The sequence below is a fragment of the Anopheles maculipalpis genome, chromosome 3RL, assembly GCF_943734695.1.
Source record: "Anopheles maculipalpis chromosome 3RL, idAnoMacuDA_375_x, whole genome shotgun sequence".
Lineage (NCBI taxonomy): Eukaryota > Metazoa > Arthropoda > Insecta > Diptera > Culicidae > Anopheles > Anopheles maculipalpis.
In genome coordinates this window covers 76798352-76825138 of record NC_064872.1, presented here as the reverse complement: position 1 = coordinate 76825138, position 26787 = coordinate 76798352, and the positions used below count along the sequence as shown (strand labels likewise).

The 26787-nt window shown below is 41.2% G+C and overlaps 3 protein-coding genes across 3 annotated transcripts in view; 1 reads left to right on the top strand and 2 right to left on the bottom strand.

The window, feature by feature from the left end:
• The window catches only part of LOC126561520 (calcium-transporting ATPase sarcoplasmic/endoplasmic reticulum type), a 112255-nt gene extending 108458 nt beyond the window's left edge, over positions 1-3797 (top strand). Inside the window, exon 11 of the mRNA XM_050217724.1 lies at positions 3778-3797. The gene's annotated coding sequence lies outside the window, so the exon portion shown is untranslated. The remainder of the gene's footprint in view (positions 1-3777) is intronic.
• LOC126561329 (uncharacterized) overlaps positions 1-26787 on the bottom strand; it is a 202890-nt gene that overhangs the window by 70632 nt on the left and 105471 nt on the right. The gene's annotated exons all lie outside the window — the stretch shown is intronic.
• LOC126561997 (esterase B1-like) overlaps positions 16790-26787 on the bottom strand; it is a 474259-nt gene continuing 464261 nt past the window's right edge. The window contains exon 8 of the mRNA XM_050218400.1: positions 16790-16799. The gene's annotated coding sequence lies outside the window, so the exon portion shown is untranslated. The remainder of the gene's footprint in view (positions 16800-26787) is intronic.

Here is a 26787-nt window from a genome sequence, read left to right as displayed (position 1 = left end):
TCGGATTGCGTGGGACGGAGGATATTTTTGGTGAATTTAACGACATCCGGGAAATATGTTGAATTGACGATTACTAAACACACAAGGAAAATCATAAAAATCATATGAACATCAATGAAAAAACAAAAAAGAAGTAGAATATGATGTAAAGCTATTAAAAGGAAGTTATCAGTAACGAAAGCTATCAGCAAATAAATTTGCAATGTTAATCGGGACTAAGAAGCTCTTGAAACTACTTGTTTTCTCAGTTAAAGAAGAAATACACAGTTGCTTTACTCATCTGATTCTGAGAAACACTCCCTGAAATAATGGTCTCGGCTTTTCGAATTGTTTACACAGAGACGCAACATACCTCGGAAAGCATTTATTGCAGCAAAGCTTAGGTAGCTTAAGCTTTGTACTCCTACCGGAAAACTACGTTCCGTTGAATTTTCTCGCTAGTAGAGGCTCGACTGTAATGGCTAGTCTGGAGAGTGTGTAACCAAGAACCTGAGTAACTATTCGTCGTTTCCTAGCAGGCTGTCAACAAGCTCTCTCATCCTACCCTGTTGGCTGTCCTCTCCTTTGATTAGGCTCCACAGAAGCTCAACACTTACGGTCTTGCTTCTTAGCAAGTCTCCTTTCCTATGATCTGGATGTACCCTTTCATAAGCCATCCCTCTTTAAGCTTCGTCCTGCTGTACACGTGATAGACCTCCCTTATATAATCCATTAAACGATCCTTTTGCTAGTGCGTTCTCGGATTTCAATAGCTCGTATCAGCTGTTCGACTAGAATGTCCCTGTGTCCTACTTTCGATCTCGTCTACTCGAGTCCCTGCAGGTTCATCCTTTTTAACATTCCCTACACCTTTTGAACACCCTACTGTGTTTTTCTTCGCTTTCCTTCCTTTCTTAAGAACGGCCAGACTTAATCCAGATCCTTGAGTTAATTAAAATACTTTGTGCAACCCAAACCACAGACAAATTAATTTAAATTAATACAACTGAATTTAAACACACAAAAATCATTGTGCAAAATTTATATTAACCACTTCAGTTCAAGCCTCCTATAACTCTTTTCCTTTTTTTTTTTTAAACCCAAACTCTTCTAGTCCAACTCAAGTTAATTGGTAAATTGGTAAAACATTCATCGATAAACATGCAATAAAATCGGTTCACATCGAATACTTGTTTTTCCACTTGTAGGCCTGTAAGCCGTGCACGTGCCTTTGCCTTAGCAACACTAATGCGTGTCACTTTTACTTAACGTTCCTACAGCATTAAAAGTTTTTCGTTTTTCTTTCCATTTTGTCTACTCGGCAGAAGGCTACCATGGGCAATTAAACGCACCTTGGTATGTCGGCTGACAAATATGCAATGTATGGTTAATGTACATGGTTTCTTGCAAGAGATTACCGATCGGTCGTACGTTACGAAGGACGGTTGTTTTCGGGAGCCAAAACAGCATCTGATTGCAATGTCCTCAAGTCCTCAAGGGGCACTCACATACACATGCAGGAGGAAAATTTAAATGAATAATTGAAAGTGATAAAATCACTACATGATTTTCGATTAGAATCATTCCCCTTTTCATTTGTTCATACCTAAAAGCCGACGTAATGGATGCTGGTTAAAGCCCATTATGCGTCGCGTTGGCCCCGCATGGAGCATCTACACAAACAAACAAAGTACGGAGTTGCCTTTTCGTCTACAAACAAAATCCAAACAACGGCATCGGTTTGTAAGACTTTTTTTTGCTGGCCGAAAACGGCAAGTTCACAAACTGCAGCGGGAGAGAATTTCCTTCCGAGCACAGGAAAGGCATTGCGCGCCAACATTTTTCCCTCCGGTAAACGAAAGGGAAAACTCTCTAGCCGAACCGGATGGCATCCGATGCAACCGCAACGTAACCGATACGGGGGCGCTAGACCCTTGACGTCTTGGCCGTCGTGATCTTGAATTTTACTTTCCAAACCAAACCCCCCGACACGGTAACACATCTTCCCATCCGAAAGGGATAACCAAACGTCCGCCCGCACGCGCTTTGGCAAGCCAATCGGTGGTGTGTTGGGCTCTTTCCGCCGGGTAAAAAGACCCTTTTTTCGCAACGGTGATCACCTTCTATGGTTTCTTCCGCACGGTTAACTTCTCTCAGGGTAGTTGAGCAGTCGGAGTTTGGTCTAAGTGCGGTCCATCTTCGAAAGGATAGCAAAAAATGGGTGGCTGTGGTCACGTCCACCCGCAGTCCCCGACCAACGAGAGGATGACAGGGCGCGTTAAATCAATTTCATGTTCTGCGTTCGCGCGATACATGGAGCTAATCGTTTGTTCATTAAATCGCAAGGGACTTCGAGTATGCCGTGCAGCTGATGCCAAACGGACAAACGCTCCATAATCTTCTCCGTTTGCTTCTTGATTGGTTGCTTCACGGGTTGGTTGGCACAGACGATCAGCCCGATCAATGGAATTCTTTCACGAAAGCTAATGACTCAACTAATTGCTCCCGAGTGTAGAGCGTCAAAGTTAAAGTTACTGAAAATCACGTCGTCGTGTTGGAAAGATGTAAAGTGTGGACGGAGTTGTGTGTGGGAGTCAGAGAAAACACTTAGAAGGTGAACTTAGCTAAACTTTAAGAGAGCTCTATGATGGTTGAACAAGACGATTTACACGAGGAAAATTTTTCAGCATTTGCTTTGCAAGTTGCAAGTTTTACATTTAAGCATCTTTTAGTATAACAGGTAAAAACTCAAACACAACAAAAACGAAAAAAAGCAGGCTTTATCTATGAGTTTTGTTTCTAAAACATGAAAGATTATACCATACATTGTAATAAGCAAAATATGATAAATGACCAAACAAATAAAGAGAAAAACATACGAGTTTATAGAAAAAATTTGAAAAAGATAATAAATTAAAAACAAAGATGAATGACCTGCTTTAAGATAATAAAATGCATATTTTTGACACAAAATTATAAAACAGTACACTATGTTAAGAGTTTCAGAGAAACTTAAGCTCGAAATCAATGTTACATAGGAATAAAAGAAATTAAATAAAAGAAAATCAGAATTAATAATACATTGTAGGTTCACTAAGTCCTAAAATTTTTCTCCTTCTTTAATGAACAACCACAAAACGAAAACACCAGTCCACCTTTATTCCCACATGTTTTACTGCAAGCCTTTTTGTCGCCATCATACATTTTACCGATCGACCCCCAAGTGCAGCACAGTGCAGCGATCAGCTGTACCGAGCCAGTTCCAGACCGGAGAGCGCCCGTAAGGCCAGGCTGGCTGCGCATGCCAGCCTTTTAGAGAAGTGTTTACTATTAGCATTTATTTTTTAATGAAGCTTAAGAATGTCGCCACGTTTGGCGCGGTACTTCGCCGGCGTGGTTTCACCGTCGTTCAATTGCACGACGAGCTCGTGAAGAGAGTCGGCGAACACACAAACTAAATTGGTGATCGGTTGCGGGTGTCCGGTTTCGGTTCACCCCTCCCCACTTCCTCCTTCTATCTTTTTTTTTTCTCTCTCTCTCTCTCTCTATTCCTTTTCAATCGTTCAATCGATCGATGATGTGCGTGCGAATTGCGATTGTCGATGCGTCTGTGCGCAAGAAATGCACGACCGGAGAGGATTGCAAATCTGCAAATCCCCATAGATGAAGCCCGCATCCACCCCATCCACACCGGATCGTTGTTGAGGATGCGAAATTCTTCTCGAGCGTTGAAATTTTTCTGATTCAATTTTATCCCGCATCCCTCCAGCTGTAGGACGTGTTGGAGTAAAGGCTGAGGTGATGAAGCAAAACAAAAAAAAAACGTAACCGTATGCTTAAAACTTGCTGAAGTAGCTTTCGCTTTCAATTTACCAGACATTGAATGCGTTTTCCACTCACCACCGCATCACACCCACCTTCTTTGCGCCTTTGATAGTTAGTTAGCCCGATTAGGTTTGGGAACCACATTTTGCGCCATCGTGATCGTGACACTCGCGCGAACCATTGCTTCGACCCGGTCAAGTACCCGGGCCCTGTAATCTATTTCTGCGAGTGTCCGCGTGTATTTATGAAACGTGCGGTTCCAATCATATCTCGTCAAGATTATCTCGATCGAAGTGCTGGAGTGAAGGGCTCCATGGCGTACCGGGGGCCGCGCGGGCGGAAAGATCCGAGTCCGAAATCAACAGCAACTGTCTGGCGGTAAGCGTCCGACGACGGAACGGTTGTGCGTGGCGTTGCGGGACCCGCACGTATGGTCAGGGCGACATTGCGCGCTTAAAGAGCAGATAATTGCTTAATCTACAACAGATCTTATGCCATGTTTGTGATCCATGAAACGGGTGCGACAGGGTGAGTGAGAGCCACCGGCAGGACTCGGTTTTTGTGTGTTGCGTGTTGCGTTCGCTGGATCTGGAACGGTGTGGTAAGGAAGAGGGAGCTTATGTATCTCTCGTTGGTGACGCTATTGGGAACAGTTGTCTCCACCGTTCGAGTGGAGAATATGTAATGGTACTTGGCACAGGCTGAAGCAAAGTCGCTAGACATCACTTGAAGGAACTCGGTGCACTTGAGCGACCAATCGAGCAGCATACCATTGACGTACCCGGCGCAAGCCGAAACCAAACCGAGCTAAATAATTGACCGAAACGAAGCGAAAGAAATGCGTCCTTTAAGCATAATCGTTCACCACTTACACAGCCGGTTCAGTCGTTTAATGGAAGAAAATTTTGTGGCATATTTTAAAATGGAGGCCCGGTTTTCCCTGCCAAATGGACGAAGGTTTGTGAGCGTGAGCGTGCAGGTGCCGTCACTCTGAAGCTTTGTATATTGCTGGTAACGTTGCTGCATCTCGATGACAGTGATTGGTGCGGTAAAATCAATTTTTGGAATAATGCATCAGGAAGATGCATGTGAAATGGTTGCTGAAAAGTGTAAGTGAAATTTAAAATGCTTCCAAAAGGGAATGGGATAAGATATAGCGGATTGAAAAGGAGCAGGTTCACACGATTATTTGTTGGAGTAGAATCGTATGTTGTTTCTTTGGGAAATATTACGCTCAGAGCACACCCAACATGAGCAACAAGCTTAATTTATGTTTTACATAACAGCATAACTTTGGTAGATATATAAACAATAACATACAACTCTTATTGAAGGAAAATAAAATGTAACGGAAAATGGAAAAATATGAAAATTTAAAACGGATAACAATAAATGAATAAAAATTTAAAAAAAGTTAGGAAAAGAAATAATTCAATAAACAATACAGTGCTTTTATTCTTTGATATTCAAACTCTACAACAATCAGGAAATAATATTTCTGTTTTTTAAGCTAATGAGCGATAATTTTTATTTCAGCAATCATTTTTATTTTAGATTTTATTGGTTTGCTATTTATTATTGTATGTGAGGCTAAGTACAAAAAGTATGTCGTCATAATTTAAGTAAAATAAATCTTGGTTGGATAGTTGAGTTTTTTCTTTAAACGTAGTATAAAGATTTAACAACATTGATATATTTCCTTTACACTATTTTCATGTGACTTTAATTTTTATTCTAGCTCAATCATTCTCATGGTTGTCAAATGATTTTTATCTTTTTATGTAATTCGGTTAACGGCATCCTAACTAAATGGATTGTATCTTAATCAATTAAAATTAAATAAAATTTTAAATCATAAGATTCCTCTGGACCTGTTTCTTTTATTCGATCGTTCTGATATGTGATCCTTTGCAGTGATAATAATTAATCACCTGTCGTCACTCAATGTACTTCCCTTACGAAGTCCTATCATCAATTGCACCACCAAACTGTCAATGGCACTACTGACCAAGCGTGTGTTGTAAGTGTAAAGCTACTGCGGCATCTTACCGACAACAGTAAAAGAGCTACAGAAACTGCATATCTTCACTCACGATCAATATGATTTATTAATGCTAGTGAGTCCGATCGATCTCGACCAGCGTTCTGCCTGCCAGACAACAGCGTCAGGTGACGTATTTGCGCGCGCCTGTGTGCGTCCCAATGCAAGTGACTGACTGTGTGGGCTGCTCGGATTTGTCGCCAAGTGTCAAAGAAAGAGAAAATCAGCTGTCCACAAATGGTGAAACATAAACAGAACCGGACGACCGGATAAAGCCGTGGACGGTTTGTGGTAGCTAGCGCTAGAAGCAGTAGTATGTGAAGTGAAAACTGCGAAAGCATTCCAACTGCTTGCTAGGGTTTGTTCCCGAAGGAAATGCACTTGCACCCACACCGGCTAGTAAGAGAGCTTTTTTTGTTTGGTAGGCTGTTTTTCGCAAACAGTTTTCCATCATTCAGCTTAACGCTCGACGGACATCCAGCAGTACCTGGATGGAAATTGTCATTCATAGGGGACACGAGAAACGACAACTACTGGGTTAGTACAACTGCTGCACCAACTGCTCCCGCAACGCTCATGCCAAATATGAAAATTAATGATTTAATGCAACCGATAGTGAGGCGACAACCGAGGTCCCGTTCCGCAAACTGTAGACGGTTTTTTGATGCGGGAAAAGATAGTGTTGTGATCGTGGTACGAGACGCCGCGTGCTGTCCGTTTTGCGCCACGCTGCTCGCAAAGAAAGGGGGGAAAAGTGGAGTGGAAATTGATTTGATACCAATAAATTAATAAAAATATCACTCCCTCAAGGTAGGATGGTATGTGGCCTGGGTGTTTCGTCCGATAACGGCGTTTTGCGAAGGAGGAACGTGTTTCTGATCACAAAACGCAAACCGCCTCACAGATGGACAATGGTATTAAAGGGCAACCCAACAGGGTTTGTATCGAATGTAAGCGACGAACCTTGTTATTTCAGAGAGTAGTGCGAATGGTTGTCGGTTTATTGGCACGAGTCTTGTCTTCAGTGTGCGCAATTGCATCAATGCGAATGTAAGCTGTCTTCCAATGGACGGAGAGGAGTTAAACACTCCACCAATCAATTATTGCTCCGGGTCGTAGTTGAGCCTGAAACGGGTCCCATTTTTTACGTCTCTTGCTACGAAATTACTTCATTGCTTGCGTTTGTGTTTTATAACTTCAGTGTCATTTATTTTGCATTTGCAAAAACAAGCTTTGAATTAACACCATCTCATTATAGCGCGAACAGTTGTTTTTTGTTTTGCGTTTCTATCCCAAAACGGAAGAGAGAAAGAAAAGATGGCACACATTTTCCTCTTTTTTCTGTGTTACTCCCTCCAGAGATTGGTTCCGTTTTCGCGATGCTAATTTATGTGTTTTCTATCCATCAATAAAACATTTCTACACCGTTTTTGCCCACTTATAGACAACTTCATTCCCGGTGCGAAATGTTAAATATGCTAAATTACAAACCTCATGCTCATCGATACAATTTTTCATTCTGATCCAATCGCACACACACGGCTGCTTTCACTTTTCAGGCATTTTACGTTTTTTTTTCTAGTGCTGCTGTTTTTGTCCTCACCATTGATGGGAGTGATTTGTTTCTGCTCGTCGCTCGAATAGGACGCATAAAAACGAAACATATGAACCATCCAGTACCGCTGTGTATCACTGGTTGAACACTTGTCACCCATTTCTAGTGGCCACGACTGCAACTGCAATGGGTGCTTTTTTAATTAAGTTATGTTAATCGATCTTCCCGCACACGCAATGTCTGTGTGTGATGCAGTGCAACACGAGTTGCCCGTTGACTTGGTGTGCGCTTTACATCAAATTTATCTACCACAAGTGTGTGGCAAGTGTCACAAAAGCATACCTGCGCGGCAACGGTGTTAGACTCCGGGAACCTAGGGCAGCCCAAATACGCGAGTTGGTCCAGCTGACTAGGCCATAATTCAGACTCTTGCATTCATACACACACACACATAACGCTGGGTACTTCATTAGCAGCAAAAGCTTGACCGATGTGTGCGCATTTGATTATGTTGATTTGCTATGGTGACAACAGTGTTCCAGGCAAGCTCTTCCTTATTAGATGCGGCGGCACAAGTGGCGCACACGGTAAACGAAGCGAAAACCGTAGAAAATACGTCGTCACCTAGTTTATTTGTTTTTGATTGCTTCTGGCATTTTTATGAGTTGAGGTGATTTCTTTTCTTGTGGTTATATGCTTTTTTGTAGTTTTTTTTAAATGTTCTGTTTTGTACGTAAGATTTGCATATTTTTGTTATTTTTGGGATTTTAGTTTATATTATGGTAAATAAGTTGATTACTAAATCCCAAATTTTGACAAAAAACTACACAACTATTAAAATATTTTTGTAAAGGTTAAGGCGACCTGGCTTTATTGCTTGTTGAAAAACCACATTAAGGCAAAATAAGGAAAATCGAACGCTGAGTACCCTTTGCATATTTTGTATGCCACATCAAATTACTCCATTAATATCCTTTGACACCATTAAGAGATACCGGATGCGTTGAAATTTTCTTAACCGTTTTTTATGATTCATATCAACTCACTTTTTTCGTAAGTACTCAAGGCACATGCAGCTATCAGTGTGCAATAAAAATTAATGCTCCAATTTTCGTCAACCATTTATGGAATATTTCAACTGTGCAGTGGTTTCGCAAACGTGTTGTTAAACGTAGTATTCCAACCTTTTTTTTAAATTTTCCTGATTTTGTTGATGATATCCCAAAAAAAAAAACGATGTCTGAAACTGCAAGTACAGCTTAATTGATCCCAACACGGCGGATAAATATCGACACTTTTGGTAATTTATGCAGGATGTTCGCAGCTTGAACCATGGGATGGATACTAAAATTTTTATACATTGAATTTGAATTCTTGTGTTTTTTTATAATAAATTTTGAACATCGATCCCAAATAAAGAAAAAAAATTGGTCGCATTAATGTCTTGCCTATCAAAAATATTTTTATTTAATTCCACAACATTAACTCAAATGAATCATGTCCACAATGCTTGCACACCTTCGCCCAATGTTTGCCCGCTACTGCACTCTGATAATTGTTTAGCACCTAGTCACGCACCATGTTTAAAGGAAATTGGGGTCCACAGCCGTGTTCCCAATTGCCTTCCGAAATCGTATTAAGTGATCAATTGCCGGTTGCACTGGCGAGTGTGCAGCATTACGAACGGTTTTGCCGTACAAAGATGTTTCACCTGATTTGCATCCAAAGCGTGGGATAATTAGTGAGAGGTGTGCGCACAAATTACAGATCAACTTTACCGCAAAAAAGCATAAAAAAGTCTTCACGACACGACTACAATAACGGTTGCCAAAAAAAGCTTGATGATGATGTTGTTGCTGAATAAAAGAGTTTTTGCAGCTGTGTGGATGACTTTCTGTGAATCTTTCAGCATGCTCAACTTTCCTTTTCAATGTTCCTTTGACGGTGTCTTTCAGATTTAAACAATTTCTTGTTTTTTTCTTGGCAAGGCCGATTGTTTTGTTGCGTCCTTGCGAAATTGACCCGCATTTTTTCGCCCCTCTATCACTATTCTATAAAAAAGTGAGTCGAGTTAGGTGAGTTAATAGATATACGTAGCTGTTATTTGCTAGTACCCTACTATCAGGTCCTACATTGTGGTGTTGTGTTTTGAAAGTCCTGTGTGTCCCCATGTCGAGTTGCTAATTCTTATGTCAAAATGCAAACCCTCCCCACGCACTATGCGGGTTTTGTCTGTTGAAGAATTTTTAAACTCCAGTACCGACCCCCCCCCCCACCCCCCCGACTCCTCCTTCCATTAAATCACAAGCTCTCACTCGGGCAAAGCAGCAACGGTTAAAATAATGATTGTCTTTTCTTTACTTCATGTTTTGAGGGCTACCCTACGGTCTACACTTCTTGGACATCGTCTATTGTGTCCTCATCGATATCGCGCTAATAGACGAACCTTTGCCGGCTGCGATTCCGCACAGTGGTTCCCAGGTGGTTTGGCAAAGTTTTTGGCAGCGGCGAACTTTATGCGGGTATTATACCGGGGCGGTTCCAGGCTGATAGACCCAAAAGGCGGCCGTGCAGTAGCCGGGTAAATGGGTCATTGGGTTCATGGTGGCGTACGAATTTTGGTAGCACAAGGAAAGAAAAAAAAACACATCTGCATGACGCAACAGCGCGCAAGAAGTGAAAGAAGGATTGGAATTCGGTGCTAAATCTAGGTTTGCGCTGTAAGTGTGATGTTGCAATGCAATGCCCTGGGAATGAGTCCAATAGCTACCATTAGTGCCGACGGAACATGCGTCATTTGTTTAACTACAGTTTGGCAGCTGGACACCTGGAGTTGACAAGTCGAACGTTGAGTGGTATCGATTGATTGGTTGCTTGCCATATAGAGTATGGCTGTTGCAATGATGCAGTGTTTATTTGCGAAGAAGATAACATCGTTTTGACAGAGCTTTATAGTTTTTGTTGTGCTCTTTTTGATGTTACAACATTTTGGTTTGCGGCTGCTTTGTGGCTTGTATAAAAATTACATCTTCTTGTTTTGCTATGCTTTGCACTACCAGTTTAACAGATTTGCTATTGGGTTGCAATATTTGACATGGATCAACTGAATTCATCCTTAGATATACATAGATGCCATCGTCTTATGCATAATGAAACGCTTTGGATGAGATGGGCCCAAGGTTTATTGAGTAGTTACAAGTAAATTAGTATAACAAAGTAATATCTTTCTCCATTTCTTTTTAGTTCACCCCGAATAACAAGTAGCCTACTAGACTTATTAATATCACATAATTGTATAGTTAGGTCAGTCCAGATGGGATTTGAGTCCCGGTCCAGCCATGTGCGAAGACCGACGCCGCAGGCGCCTTAACCAGCGGACCGCCCTTTATGGCGCTCTTTGAAGTCTTTATCAATGCCCAGTTCCAAGAGTCAAGAGAATTTTAATAAAGTCATCCATATGTAGGCAAAGATGAGGTTGTAGAGCCAAAGAAAGATAAGATTCTTGAGAGAATGTTTTCTGTTCGACACAAGGTGTTCTTGAGAAAGATTTATATGATGCATATGATTTAAAGTAAATTTTTAGTTTTTTTAACAAAAACTGCGCAACAACATTATTTTATTTTTTTTTATTCATGAGGGACGGCCTGGCCGTATTGCTTCAACAACATTATTACATAACAGCTAAAAACACCTCAACATTAACTGCTTAATTCCTACTACCTTGCACTACCGCTAACGACACCTAGAGCAGCTTCCATCATGAATCTTCCGGAGCATGCAAGGTACGCGACTCACCCTCTCCTTAACATATTTCGTACGGATAAACACTCCAGATTGCCCGCTGATAATCCTATCGGCAAAGCACCGTTCAAATGGATCATTCCCCCAAGCGCTTTAAGCAAGTGCGTGCCTAACTGAGCTCATTTTTCAGCGACTTTAATTGTAGGCTGTAATTTTGATGCAAGGAATGGCGGGCATTCCTCCAGTGGCATTTACCTATCCCTACACACATTCACCCGCACGAGTTCATAACGATCATAATTTTATCATTTTTTAATTTGCACCATTTTAACGTGTCGTGGACGCGGCACTCTGAGCGATGGCCGAGCTGAAATTGCTTCCCGTTTGATATGAGGCGTCGTGAATTTGTGAGCGGTGTTTTGATTTAATCATTTGTTCGTTTATAAGTTTCTTGCACATTTCGTACTGCCTTCTTACCAGTTTACATCGCATAGCTTTGCTTAAATCTGTTGCTTTATGCTCATTTTGACTAAATTGTAGCAGAGCGTACAAGTAATTCTGGTGACAGTGTTGAACCACGAACAGTTAAGTCCGGGTTCGGTATTTTCAACCTGATTACGCATGCGCCACTAATAAATTATTACGTTTGCCGTTCCGCACTGCACGGAGGTCCCTTGACCATCCCAGGGGCTCAGGAACTCCTTCGCGGGTGCCTCGCGCCAAACTCGCGACGCACACAACCCAAGCGTTATCCGCCTCCTGGTGGCACACGGTAATGTTGTGACTTTTTGATTGAATTAAATTACAGTGCAAATAAATAACACGTTCACGACGGCCCTCCGGGAGATCGGGAATACCGTCCGACCGATCTGGATTTGACTTCCTTGAGCAAAGGGAGATACCTCACAAATCTAATATGCACCGGCAGAGTGTATGATGCGGGCAGCGTGTGATATGATATTTGCCACGATCGCCAACAACTCCACCGCGCATATGGTGAAAACTGTGTTCCCCGAGCCAACCCACCTCCTGCAGTGCGACGTAATTGTTTGTGCTTGTGGACTGCTTGCTTGGCAAACGAAATAAGCATAGTTTTTTGCCTTAATTTTTTCTCGCTGGCGTTTAATTTTTGTCAGCCCTGCACGTATCGTGGTGGTGGTGGTGTTATTTCCACCTTTCCCCTTTTGCAACGTGTGTATGAACTTTTTCTAATGAAAATTTATTGACTTTTACCATAGTGTCGGCTGCTGACGACTGCACGTGGACGATACGTTATTTCCGGCACGGGCTTTCATCTAAAGGACCGCGCACTGCGATCGATCGTGAACCCGTCCGGTGTGTGTGTGTGTGTGATGTGTGCGTGTCAAAACATTGTGTAATGGGGGTGGCGTGAACGATCGCACTCTGGCATGACGTCAAATCGGTGTATCTACTTGCATCGGAACTAATCAAAATATCGTTCCGAAGGTAAGAATTTGATCGCGATCGCGATGAAGGGTGATTTGCGAATGATGGATTTGATTCCGGAGGTTGCTATTTTCTTTCTTTGGTTTGACCGACCGACCGACCTACCGACCGATTTTGATGATGATGATGATGATGATGGGGTAAATGGTGGTGAAGGGTTGAACGGTTTGACATTTGTGATTTTGACTAGCTAGGATGGCTGGTTAGCAAATTGCGTTCGCCTTTACGGTACTGAGGGAGCTACATAATTTGCGATATCGAAATATTGAAATGGGGGAGTACAAAACGTTCGCCAATATCGCACAATCATTGTCCGGGTGGTTAGAAGGAATTAAATTTTTTTATGTGATCACCTTTCGATTTTTGGTGCAAGGCAGTTGATGTGATTTAAATCGATACAAATGTTTGCTTGAAAATTTCATCGAAACACTTATAATTTCCGAAAAATTACTAAAATAAAAATGCCTCAAATTAGTATACCAGACGTTGAGAAATCGTTAAAAATATCCAATCTATGAGCAATTGAAATATTTTAAAATATTTGTAGGTTAAGTGTAAAAGATTGCAAAAGACATAACATGAAGAATCTGAGAAGAATGGTACACCAAGTGAAGATTACTTTGTACATTGCTCAACTACCCTTCAAATGCTGCTGAATTTTATGAGTATCTTATGAGAATCAATGCTTTATTCATGGTTTTATCGTTTTGAAACCTGTTTCCAGGTTCACAGTATCCGTTTTTATGGCAAATCAGAGATGGAAAGTAAAGTTAATAACTTCACCTTTAAATCGGAGAAGATTTAGAGAAGACAACCATATGACAATTATTCAAAATGAGCATTTGAAAAAGCTTTCTGAAACATTTACTGTGTGACTTAAACAGCGAACAACATAACTCTTGTGAAAAAGAAAATATTTTCCATAAGTCTGCATCAAACGCAGGTTGGCAATGAATTGCTTTAGCTCAGAAACAACTGAATGAAGAAGATTATTTATTATCTAGCTAGGCAGCTAGGAAAACTATAGCCACAATGTTCATACAATCAGAATATGTTGTAACTCGATAGCATTTCAATTTACGACAGAAATCCCTTATTACCTAGCCCCTTGTTTAAAAGTCTTAACACTGGAAGGTCGACCCACTATCCATGCATAGGTCTGGTAAAAACAAAGAAACACTCTTGTGGCAATGAATGACATGACAACGATCACTTGATGTGGTCATTAAAGGCGTTTAATGTCATTTGCCATTGCTCTAAAAGTCTTATCTGCATATTAATAAAGCGCTCTATTTAGCGAAACTTTTATCCAAATGTTTATGTTTAGTCTTCAACATTCATTAAAACATAAGAATCCAGCTGTGTGATTGTTTCAGCTGCTTTTCCATCGCTATACAAAATGTTCGATTTTCCCGCTCAAATAATGATTATTCAATTCAAATCAAATGTCATGCGTGTTTGTACCCCTTAAACAAAGTATACAGGCACCAACGTAACACCAAACACACCAAAAACAGCTGCAACTGACGGAAGATAACACGTTCACTTGCGTTTTAAATACTTCACAAACAAACAATCCACTTCTTCTACAAACCAGCTGACCAGCGTTACAAAAACCGGTCAACAGTCAACTGTCAAGACAAGGTGTAAATATTTGCCGCACTTCACTGTGGCTGCAAGCGGAGCGGTGAATCGAAATTGTCCCACTGCAAGTACGCACGGCCGCCAGCCGCCAAGTACATCGATACTACGTGGGCATACTCCGATTGACGCGGTGTGCGGTGTGACACACAGTGTACCATCTGTAGAGGATTAATAGTAGTGAGAGATCTTGCTCGCCTACAGTAAAGGAGCCCGCAATGCCACTAGTTTTGCACCTTAACAAAAGCGTGCCGTAAATGTGACGCCGGGTTATGTTCATCATCCTCCAACCTGACAGGGTGGTATTGATTTATCCCGCTGGAGGATTGTTTTTTCTTCGACGAATTCAGCCTTTGGTTTCATTCTTACAGTGTTGGTGGTGTGCTAAGGAAATGTCATGCAAACGTGTCTTGTTTGACGCCCTGCGAATAACAACTGGATCTCGAAAAAGGTGGCGAAAGATAAAATCAAACCTAGGCGGTAGGTGCCTCAAGAGGACGACCGTAGTACTTGAGTGTCGCCGCAGCTGCAACCCACAAACGGGCGGTTGCGAGTGAATAAAGGATTATATATTGCGTTTCTGGTTACGCACTTGGTGCGGAAACTTATGCAACGGTCGACAGGAAGGCGTATGAAAAGAATTATTTGACAAACATCTCAGAAGAGAATTGAGTCAACGGGTTGTGGGTTTTAAATGTGACGAGTATCAGTTACCTGCGATGAGATTGGTTCGTAATTGAGACGTCACTTGTTATTTTAATAATTGTTTACCTGTAATGAGAAGTAAATGGAAAAGAAAATTGATTAGAAAATAATTTTATTTACTTTTAATTATTTATTTAATTTAGCATGACGACTGTACGCCGTATTGTCAATGTTCTTCCTCATATAAATTAAAGCCTAACAAATGTGACCAAATACAAATAGCACCAAAGAATGTACAAGAATTACTACCATATGTTAAACATTGGAGCGATGCGAATCGGACAGGTTGTTTGCTTTCCCCATTCAATATCCAGTACACACGCTGACCTAAATACCTCGTTTAATGCGCATTGCATCACGATTACCAACAAACACAAATTGAAGCAAATGATCAAACGTTCGAAAAAAAAAAACAAAAATCACACAAAAACATGAATCCCAAGAAACATGCACCCATATGGGCCGCATGACAATGTGAGCGCACATACAAGTTTTATCAAGCCCAAGTGCAGCAGACGAAGGCTTAAGGCCTCATCCTACGCAAAAAGTGCAACCTGAGCAGCCACTCCGTCTCACTTCTCATGCTCCAGCAGCTGGTGACTACACTCAAAGTGTAAGAAATATGAATTTAATTCAGTTGCGGGTTCATCACCCACCGAAACGGAAACGGAGGCCAGCCAGTGTTCTGCGAGGACCAAACATTACCTCTTAACCACCTAACAACGCTATATCTGTTTCTCCTCTATTTTTCCCCCCGCTAGCAGCTCGTGATTGTTTTTTTGTGCGTGGGCGAGCCAGTTTCGATAAATGGGGCAGGTCTGTTTTTCCTCCACTTTTCATTGCTTCGCTATTCTTTCCAAGGCAAACCGCACCGTCTTTGGCGGAGCGGTTCGATAGATTGCGGGAGCATCGAGTTAATGGTTCTGTTGCTACTAGTTTTTTTGTATCGAGTATGTCCCTTCTTAGTGCTTTATGGATATGACATTCCAGTGTGGGGTTTCCCATTCTCTGGCGGTAAAGGTACGTTTGAAAATGCAATCATAATAGCTGCAAGTGTGTGCTGCTGAAGCTTTGACGCGAGATTGGCTGGTTTTCAGTACAGGTTAAAATGGAATTCTGCAGCTGCTTGTCTTAATTACAGCTGGAATGAGATGTGGTTCGTTCGCTCACCGTTTGTTTGTAGAAATATTGATCATGAAATAAATTTGGAATCGTTTGAAATGTATCAATTACGGAACAAAACATTAGAGAAATATCTGCAATAAATTTAATATAATACAACTGAGCATGTTCGCTTTTAAGGAATACCGCCTGGCCTTAATTATGAATAAAAACCGAACATGCCAGAGCATAAGAGAAAGAAAATATACTTTGAAATGGGATGTTTGCCAGAAAAAGTTTGAAATACTCTAGAAAAGAATCTAAAAATTCTCAAAAAATGCATAATACTAGATTTTTTTATGATTAAAGAATGGCCAGGCCGTATTGCTAACAATATATCTTAAGCTTACAAATAACCAAATAACTTTGGTCACCTCGACCAAAGAAGTAAAGAATTCTCAACAGATAATAACGTACTGTAGCAAAACGTATCTCGAGAAATAGAGGAAGAAAAATCCCAAATATTTCTAAGTTTAACTAAACTACATGTGAAATAAAAAATGAAAGTGAAGTTTGAGCTGTGATTAATACTTTTCCTAACCTTGCCAGCAGATTGTGCAAGATAAGACACATTTTAGAATGCCTGCAATGATCTGCTCGCTATAAGACAAACCCAAAAACGAAAAACAACTTACTCCACCGGAAGTTCTGCATGTTGGCCATATGCTTTCATTGCATAATTCTCTCCGGATATTACTAACCCCCATCCATCTTACACACTTACCCCTCAAGCATAATCAACCGAACCGCCCTCAATCCTCACCGTACACAGCAAATCTCGAACCTATCACCGAACGACTGAAAAGTCATTTGTTTCGAACCATGTTCACGGACACCGGGAACGGAGGCGGCAACAGCAAGATGATTGTTTACATGCTGTCTCATTGCTCGGCAACGGCATGAGCGCACCATTCTTACGCATGGCGACACACGTGTACACATAACAAAAAAGGTCTCGTCCCACGCACACGTGATGCACTGTCTTAAAATTGAGCGACTCTACATCGTGGCCTCCCCGGTATCATCTCACCTCGAGAAAAATGGTTGACCGAGTTCTGTAACCATTAAAAGATGCCGTTCGCTTCAATCCGTTCCTTCACAAACATCCATACGTATGCGTGTCGCTGTGGTAACAAATTCAATCAAATACTCATAAAATATCAAATACTCGCCACAACTAGGGGCCACCCCGTTGTTTACGGGGCACTAGGACTTTGTGGAAATGGATGACAAATTAAACTGAACGTTCATAAAAATCTCGAATGGTCGTTTTAAGATGAAAAAAAAAAAAGCAGGACCGCTACGATGGCTCTGTTCCGTTGCATCTAACCTGAGCAGTAGCAACGGAGGGCCTATTCTGTCCTGTTTCTCGAACGTCGTACGGCATTGATTTCAAGATGGGATGGGTTTTGGGGAGTTGACACCAAATTAGGTCACTAGTGCGCGTTGACAGATAAAATTTGTAAATTTACGATCAACTCATTCGTAGGAGTATTCCATTTAGAGTGCGAGCTAGTATGAATAAACGAACCATTTTGAATGAACCCGGTTTATGTTAGTAGCAGCCAACATGAAAGAGCGTTTTAATTTTAAAAGCCTATTAAAATCAATCATCGATTTGAATTGATTTAAACTGTCTTTCTTGTTTGAATACGACAAATAAATCATTTGGTATGTTACTAACCAAGTCGTGATGATAATGAGACAACAATTGAATACAAAGCATTATTAACGATCATATGGATCGGATTCTACAATTAGTTCTAATTAAATATTTATTCATATTTCTCCCAACCCATGCAGTTTATCAAACTTCATTGCCAGTAGCTTCACAACTGCACGACGATATGCATTGCTTAGTAATTGCTTGATGGAGAGGCACCCTGAAACCCAATACCGCTGCAGCAACATTCAATTAACGAATTATGCTACAAATTTATGATAATCCTCTTCCGATCCATTCCACACCACAATGCAAAGTAAATGACACGCTCTTCGTTGACTTCCTCCCTGCATTCATTGCTAGCTCTAGCGTTTGTGCATTGTGAACGTCTGTGACATGTGAACACTCGTCATCCTTTTTCATACACCACCAACCTGGTATTCTAACACGCCGATGAAAAACAGCCGCCCCTCGAACGGTGTGCCTGCTCCAATACTCATATTGTGCACTCGGTAGTCCACACAAACTGCTCCAGGTTACGTTTCCTGGATGCAGATTGCAGTACTGGAAAAGTCCCCCCCCCCCCACCGCCTCACTCACTTGATCTCCACTCAGCTCAGCTCGTGGTATGGTTCGCGCGAAGGTGGCGCTAATTTATTTACCGATCTGCGGTGCGATAAGTTTTAATTTGTTGCTGGTGCCACCGAGGAGCCAAAGGATGGTAATCGAGCCAGCCGACCTGTGGCCGTTGGGTGGTGATAATCATTTCTTTTAATAAATGGTTGGATGAAAAATGTTTCGCGGGAAGATGGCCCCCACGCCGCCGTGTGGCGGGCGACGGTTGTCGTTCGAAGCCGCCAAAGGGTGGGAATGTTTCTAATTTAGATTTACGATAAGCCCCACGGTGGTTCGGGCTTCTCGGGCGATACTGCTGTTGTCGGGGGCGTCCATTTGTGAAAGCGTAGGCAATGTGAATCAAAGGGGGGGGGGGGGGGGGGGAATGTTCTCGCTAAGTAAAATGTGTCTGCGAACGAGTCGCGATGATTAGGTTTGAAAATAAAATAAAATAGCGAAAAATATTAGCATTATCAATTTCAATGAGCAAATGTTGTAAAGTGCAACAAAAGTTCTTCATTCAAAGAAAGAGCTGGTTGTATTAAAACTTAAAAAATCTTTCAAAACAACAAAAGCAAACATATGCTTTTAATTTAAAAATAGAAACAAAGATTGTTCACAGGCTCTGGGTAAGATGTTCTGGATATGTGACAAATACTACGTGGAAAAACTCAATAGATCATATTAAATAAAAAACATATATTATTTTTCTAGCTCTCTTCTTCTCTCTTCTAGGAGATACCAGAGTTCCTATTGGTCTAGCTTACTACTCTGTCTTGGCCAGAGCGTTCATAAGGTCCTACGAAAGAAGTTTAAAAATAATTCAATCGTTGCTGACATCGTTTGAGATTTTATCAACGTCAATCACTTACCAGCAAACACATATTTTTCACTAGTAATATCAATTGCTCTTACTGAATGATTTACACATGAAAGGTTTCGCAAATATAAAACCACGAGTTTGGTATAATGTAGTTTATTTTACACCAAATATATTTAATCATTAAGTGGCATACTCTCGCAGAACACTTATTTTTATGTTTAAACTCGTGGGTCTTCTTTTAATCTCATCCCAAAAATCACAAAAAATAATTATCTTTTATCATTATAATTCTACAAAAAGGAGGCCTGTGATTCTATAAAAAGTTTTATTTTTTAAACGCTTCCCCCATTTATGCACGCTACAAAGAAAGATAATTTTGATCATCGCAAAAGTTCATTGACATAAAAAAACTGTTAAAACCTCCACGCCCAAGCGCAACCATCCCGCCAGCATAATGTTTATGTATGAGCATTTATTTATTTACTTGTGCGTTGTATTCCATTAGAGAAGGTGGAGCGAAGCATCGGCGAGAACACCGACACTGACCGATTGAATGACGCAGTTCGGGGTAATCTGAAACTGTAGCAACCTTGAACCGATTTTTCAACTCCAACATCAAATGCATCTCTGCCTGATGGCAGATTGATGGATAGATGTGGGCCTTTGCTCACTTCTTTGGACTGCATCCATAGAGCCAATGCATCAACGCGGATTGCTGAAGCGTGCAAAGGGTTTCGTGTGAAGGCGGGACCAACACCTTCAAGGGCTTGGCAAGCAGTGGGAAAGCAGCCAACGCTGGGTGATTTGCTGGTGGAAACTGGACCCACCAAGAAACACTACCGGACGCACCGGTTCAGAGGGATCTATATCACTTTCTATCGCTTCACCTGTGTGGCAACGATCTTTCGATGGTTTCACTTTCAATGCGTGCCAGGGTGAAGTTCGGTTTGATTCCGGGAGCTTAGACAGCGTGAGAGATAGGAGATTCCGGGTGTTTGCATTTTAATCGTCCCGCATTCGTTATCAGTTGACAAAGCAGGAGTTTCTAGGTAATTGTTGAGGAAGAAAGTTATTATTTGTATAGCTTTTTAAATCTTTTTAAAAAAAACTCAAACGCTTGCGATCTATTAAAATTGCTTCTTTATAAACTCATTATGTCTCCGAACAATCTTGGCCGATTCCTCAGCATAAAAGATTGCCGTTTGTGTTTTGCCCTTAAATTACCCACCAAATAACACCAAGGCAGGTTTTTGCAAACCTGTGACATTAAGGTCATCACTACGAGCTAGGGCAAACACGCGTACCCGAAACATGCGATTTCTGTTGCGCTTGATCGTACGCGAAACGCAAACCCAAATTACCCGCACTATGATGACTTCATTACAGCTCTTCTTCACCGGGCCAAGGTTGTGGATGCGACAACAAAAAAACAGATGAGCTATAACCGCGTTTTGTTGTCGTCTGACCGTGATCATCTTGCAATTTCCACTCCGCATCAACATCAACGGAAGCTGATTACGGTGCCTGACCCAAATACTGTTCACCTCTTTGCGGCGGCCTCCGCACGACATTGCAATTTTGGCCGATTTTCACCAACTTCTCCGTGGTGGAACGCAAGACTGCTTCGCTTAGTTGCGTTAAAACGCCGCACCTTGCTAGAATCAAATCAACCTATGATCTGGAACGCGTGCTCCGTACCTGACAGCGTGGGTGAGCTTCGTCGAGCATCGGCGAGTATAAGTACGCACGCGGTCTCTCGCCTTGACACTAATAGACAACCAATTTTCAACGACACATAATTTTCCACACCATTCCGTGGCATCACGGTAGCATGGCAAAAAAAAAAACCCTCGGATCGAATCATTCGATCGAGCAAGAATTGTCCGCGAACAGTGAACAAAAAGTGATCATTTCCATACAATCGTTCTATCGACCCGTTAACGGTTAGGGTTACGCTTCTTCATGACAGTTTTTTTTTTTTATTTAATGCGTTAGTGTGTGCGTGATACAATTATGGCGCAGTTTTTATGCCATGCCCGGCGGTTCGTTTGTTCTCCTCGATGCACCACACCCAAACTGCAGAAGACTAGATAGAGCACACGTATCGGGAGCATCGTCTCGCTTGATTAAGTTTCGTACAACGCACATTTTACTGACTGCTTTGTTTGTGCTCTAGTTCGTACGAAAAAACTGCTTTTTCGATCAATAGTCTGCCCACTGCGTTGACATTTCAGTCACCACGAACTATACTGCTGTACGAGTTTTAAAGTATCTTGCCTGTAAAAAATGACTCTCATTTCCTATCTGACCCATCACATTCACATTCTAAAGGTTGACTAAAAATACATACGCTCGCTAGGGCACGTTGACTACGTATCGTGGGGTTCGTCGCTTGCAGTTTCATAGTGAGGCATTGAACTCTTTCGTCAATATTTTTCCTCTTCACACGTGAAGGCCGCTCGTTTGAAGCACAGTGCGATGTGTGTGATGTTCGTTACTGTACGAGTGACATGCCGGCCTTACTTCCTTCTTGCCCGATGCATTTCGCCTACGATCAATTTGAGCTGGCTTTGGGTAATCAAATCAAACATAAAAAAGCATTACACTACGACTACTCCTACTGCTGCTCAACCCGTCCGCAGGGGTTTACGGCCAATGTATCATGTACCCTCTAATTTGATAATCGAGTTGAATTATAGCAATTTTTGGCAGTGAAAATTAAAAACTCCTCGCGGCTACAAGAGCTCAGCTCGCACCACTCGCTTCCTCCGGCTACCGCCTGCTCCCAAGCTAACTACGATTTCCGAAAAATCCTAAGAGTAAATCGTCCCTCCCTCCTATCCTGCTCTCGATCCTACCACGAATCGTCCGTGGATACGGATCCGGATTTGTGTTTGTACATTTTTTTTCTTGCTGTCCTTTTATTTTTGATCGTACGATGACGACTACCACACGGGAAGGAAGCGGAGTTTGCATTAGCGTAGCTAATGATGATGGACTCTTCGCGATCCGGAAAGTTTTCGTGTGTGTGCATGTAGTGCTCATACGTATTTTTCCTCTCTCTCCTTCCTTTCCCCGCTATCCCCTTGCTCTTCCACTTGCGTAGACTAGTGTGCTAAAGGTAGCTTTTCTCGTCATTTTGGTAGTAATCTGTGCGGGGCAAGAGAAAATGAGTGGAGAAAATATGGTGGCGACGGATGGCCGGTAGCGATGTGGGATCAAACTAACGTACGAAAAATAAAACGAAGAAGAAGAAACACCCATTCACACACACACGCACACACAGTGGAAGCAAGTTACTTTCGGTTTCATCTAATCGACTATCTCACCGACACCGGCTAGCCTTTGAGTGATTACGGATTATTATTTCTCGCTGCTTCTGCGCTTCGCGGATTCACCGGTCGCCCAATTGTGGCGGGAAGCATTCCATCGAAAGGAAAAGTTCCCTCTTCTTGCTGCTTTTTCGGTTCCGAGTTTTTTGAGGGAAAACGCAACCCAACCCACACAGGTTTTGGGATATACTATTCGGCACGCACGCAACCGAACGATGGTGGACATGTCACATCAGCGTCAGGTGACATTGGCATTGGTGTGGAGCAAACGGTGCCCGTGATTAAAATGAAATCGAAACGATTCATTAAAACCTAATTTTCTACGCCAACGGCCACTACGAACGTTGGCCCGGAGGGAGATGGTCCCCGAGCTGGCTAGGAAGGTTGTGTGACAGGCAGGGAATGACTATTCGGTGTCATTCACCTTCAAAGGTTTTTTTTTTTTTGAGGGGTGAGCGTGGAAAAATTAACATCTAACGATCGAGTATAGTAAATTACGCCAAACGTTTCTTCAAGGATCCGATCTTGGTTTTAAAGGTTTAAACAATTTTAACAAGCAGACTATGTTCTAGCAAAACTAATTTTTTATTTAAATTTAAAATAAATAGAAAATACTATTTTTTTTAAAATAAAAATTGGTTATCATCAAGAACTTTGATAAAAGCACATACTTACATTTTTTTAAGTGTAAGTGATATCAATCAAAATAGTGTATGGATACCCTTAAAATGGAAATAATTTAAAAAATAATTATATAAAATTAATTTATAAATAATTATAAACTTGTTGCAAACTGGCAAACCTTCCATACAGCAGAACAGTTATAAAAAGCTTTAACGCAATAAAGCTTTAAATTTTTATCGTATTAACAACTAAAACAACAACATTAATTATTGAGCAAAAATAATTTATTTTATCATGTTTTACTCGTGAATCGTTTGTTTTGTTCTTATTATATTTTAAACGACATATTTTTCCTGTATTTTAAACCAAGGATAAGAGTTGTAACAAAAATAATGAACACTTGAATTGCAGTGAAAATAAGCACCTGACATTGCTTAACATTAGCCCAAAAGTACGTCTTTAGTACCTGGTCGATGCATTTAGTAACCAAGGCCAATGAACGCACCCAAGCTCGAAGTAATTTTCCATATTTGTCGACAGGAGTTTAAATGAATTTTTATTCAGCCCATTTTCCGTCTGCCTGTCGCAAGTCGGCTGTCAGAATCGTCGGCATGTAAGCAATATACCTTGTAACGATCATCGTCGTTCGATTAAAGTTCGACACCCTTTTCGGGGTGAGTGCAGAAATGTAAGCACACCCTAGAAGGCATGCTATCCACGGTTAATGAGTGTGCCAGGTGCGAATGGATTGCGTTAAAGCGCAATCAATACCAGTGTTGATTGGTTGTGAGCGGTCGTGGTGCAAACGTTTACTATTTTGTACCGGTTTTTTTCCTTCTTCTATTCTATCTCTTTCTCTCTCCTAGTGTATTCGTGCGCCTGTCGAAGAAAATACAAGCTTCTTTGGACAGCAATGAAATGCACAATTTTGTGAACGATCCTGCATCCAAAGTTCAAGGGCTTACGAGGGTGATTTGATTTAATTGTTTGCAATGCACTTTACGATGCATCGTCATGCATGTCAAATCGATACGTTAAAAGGGTGGAACCAAGCCGTGTATGCTGGGAGAAATATGTCGAGCAAAACTGCAATCGTGATTATGATCTCACAATAACTATTTTGCCCGTTCAACGATTAGCGCGTTTTGATTGAGGCGGTTCCTTATTTTTGTTTTTAGCTTTTGAATGACAGGCAAAAAATCCCCTCCTTCAGTAAAGCATTTTTGCAGCATTTTGATTTTTGCAATACGTTGAGATGGTTGTGAGCACATATCAAGTCAATAATTTAAAACATTGCCAAGAAAAAAAAAAGAGAAGTTACAAAAAACAGCAACGCCTCCAAAAAAACACCCATCAGCAGCACACCCACCGGGAAGCTAAAAATTACAGCGCGAAGATATAATTTCATCCGCTCTTCGACGGATCTACGTCTCTTCCTGACCGGTGCACCCGTGATGATACGAAGCGTTACAAATGTGTTAGACATCTTTCGATTGTCTCTACATACAGTTCGTCTCCATCATCGGAGTAAGGAAAAAATCGATAGCACAACGAGTGTTTGCAAGTTATGAGCAGCCGTACAATTGCGCAAAAAACATTCTCCCAGATAAATTTGAAGAAATAAAGCACTCGTTGTAAATTGCTTGTTTACAAAAAAAAGCAGCGATACGAAAGCTGGATGTAATGTACCGCCTAACGTTCCTTTCACACATCGCAAAAGAGACTAGGGGTGCGCGAAATTCCAACCAGTTCACCCGAAACAGACTCAACGTTTGAAACCTTGAACTTAGTTCACCAAAAATGGATGGGTGGGTTTGAAAATTAGCGCTAACAGCGAAAGCAATTTCACTTTCATCTGGAAGTCCCTCCCCTAGGTGACCCCGTAGGGGTGAAATGGGCTGAACGTTTTACGGTGATCGTTGTTGTGATGTTTGGTTGTGGTTTGTTGTGTTGCGCCGATGTTCATGCACAATATTTTCCACAATTATGTGCTATAATAAAATGACTCGATTCCTGATATGTTGACTTGCAAGCTTATACGTTATGCAATACTTGAAGATTTTATTTTAATGTTAGAGTATTTTGTTGATTGCTGAAAGCAATAAAATAATTAAATAGCAAAGATTAACAGTTGTATTATTTTTTGTTCTTAGGCTTAGTTACAGTAGTTTTTAAAACTTTGAATAATAGTTAATATTTTGTGCTTCGGTTTTTTCTTTGATTCTTAAATTTATGTCCAAATAAAACAAACTATGTCTTACGATTCAATTTACTATCAGCTTTCTTAACAGAAAAAAACATAAAATTTGCAGAGATTTTTAAACTAACGAAAAGGATGATACAGCTAATCCAAATGAAATCAAATAAAATAAAGAAAACAACGAATCAAAAACAAAAAAAGAAAGATAAATAAGTACAGTGAACATAAGAGGCAAGAAAGAATTGAAGAAAATATATCAGAAAAAAATAAACTAGAAATAGCCAAAATTGTCCAAATAGAGAATTGCAAGAAGTTTACAGGAAAACAAGCAATTAATCATGCAAGACAGCACACAATATATTATGCAAAACGACCACAAAATAAACGGGCAATCATGTGGTACGCCAAAAATAGATCATTTCTCCTATTCCGACGAGTGAAAGCAAAAGTGAATAAAACTTAAGTATCAAATGATTGAAAATTTTAATTCAATCAATTTGAATTCATTGCCTTCATGCAATACACGTGGTCAAAGAAAAACTTGCTCTCCATTCGCATAATGAGATTAATGAAAACAAACTTTCGACCAATGTGCAAAAATAATTCATCAAACCGATTCGCCGAGTAGACATTAATCAAAACTGTTTCGCCAAATAGCAGAAGCGGCCATCGACCATCCTCCAAAAAATCGAACAAGTTCACTTTCGTTTCCTGCAGCATCGCATAAACCGCATAGCGGCCCTTCAACCACAAACATCAACAAAGCGACGTGTTTATTCTAATCAGCTCTAAACAGTGATTAATCAAATCCTTGCCCTTGCACGTAAAACGTGAATTTGGGTACGTTTGGAGGCCTGACTGACGAAATTTCTCTATTAAAACATCATTAATCAAGCAGCTCCAGACATCGCGGTGTGTCAAGCAGTCGAGTTTTGCAATAGCTTGCTCCTCTGCAATGGCCCCTCGCTTGCTTTCGTCCTCGTGAGTTTTCCGTCGCCCGAAATTGTGGCGGTGGATCGATACGTGAAGCAATTAAAGAATCAATTCCCTGCTGCAGCAGTGTACTCGCGCATAAAAAGCTTCCATCGCTGCGACGGAAGGTTTCCGGGATTTAGGGATCTGCGAGAAAATTGGCTCCTTGCACACTTTCACACTTTCCAATTTGGGCAGCAACATTTTGTGGCATTGCTTGGGCAGCAGCAGCCAAGCCCCCTGCAGGCGATGCTGCCGAAAATTCATTGACTGTTTTATTCCGCACGCTCGCTCGGTGGAGACGTCGTTTCGATTCGCACAGTCCGATTAGAGCTGTGAGACAGGCTCTGCGTGATCCGACTCTGACTTCCTGCACGCACACAGCACCCTTGCGCGCCTGCGCGTACGTGCGATTGCAGATTCGTATCGCTTTCATCGTCAGG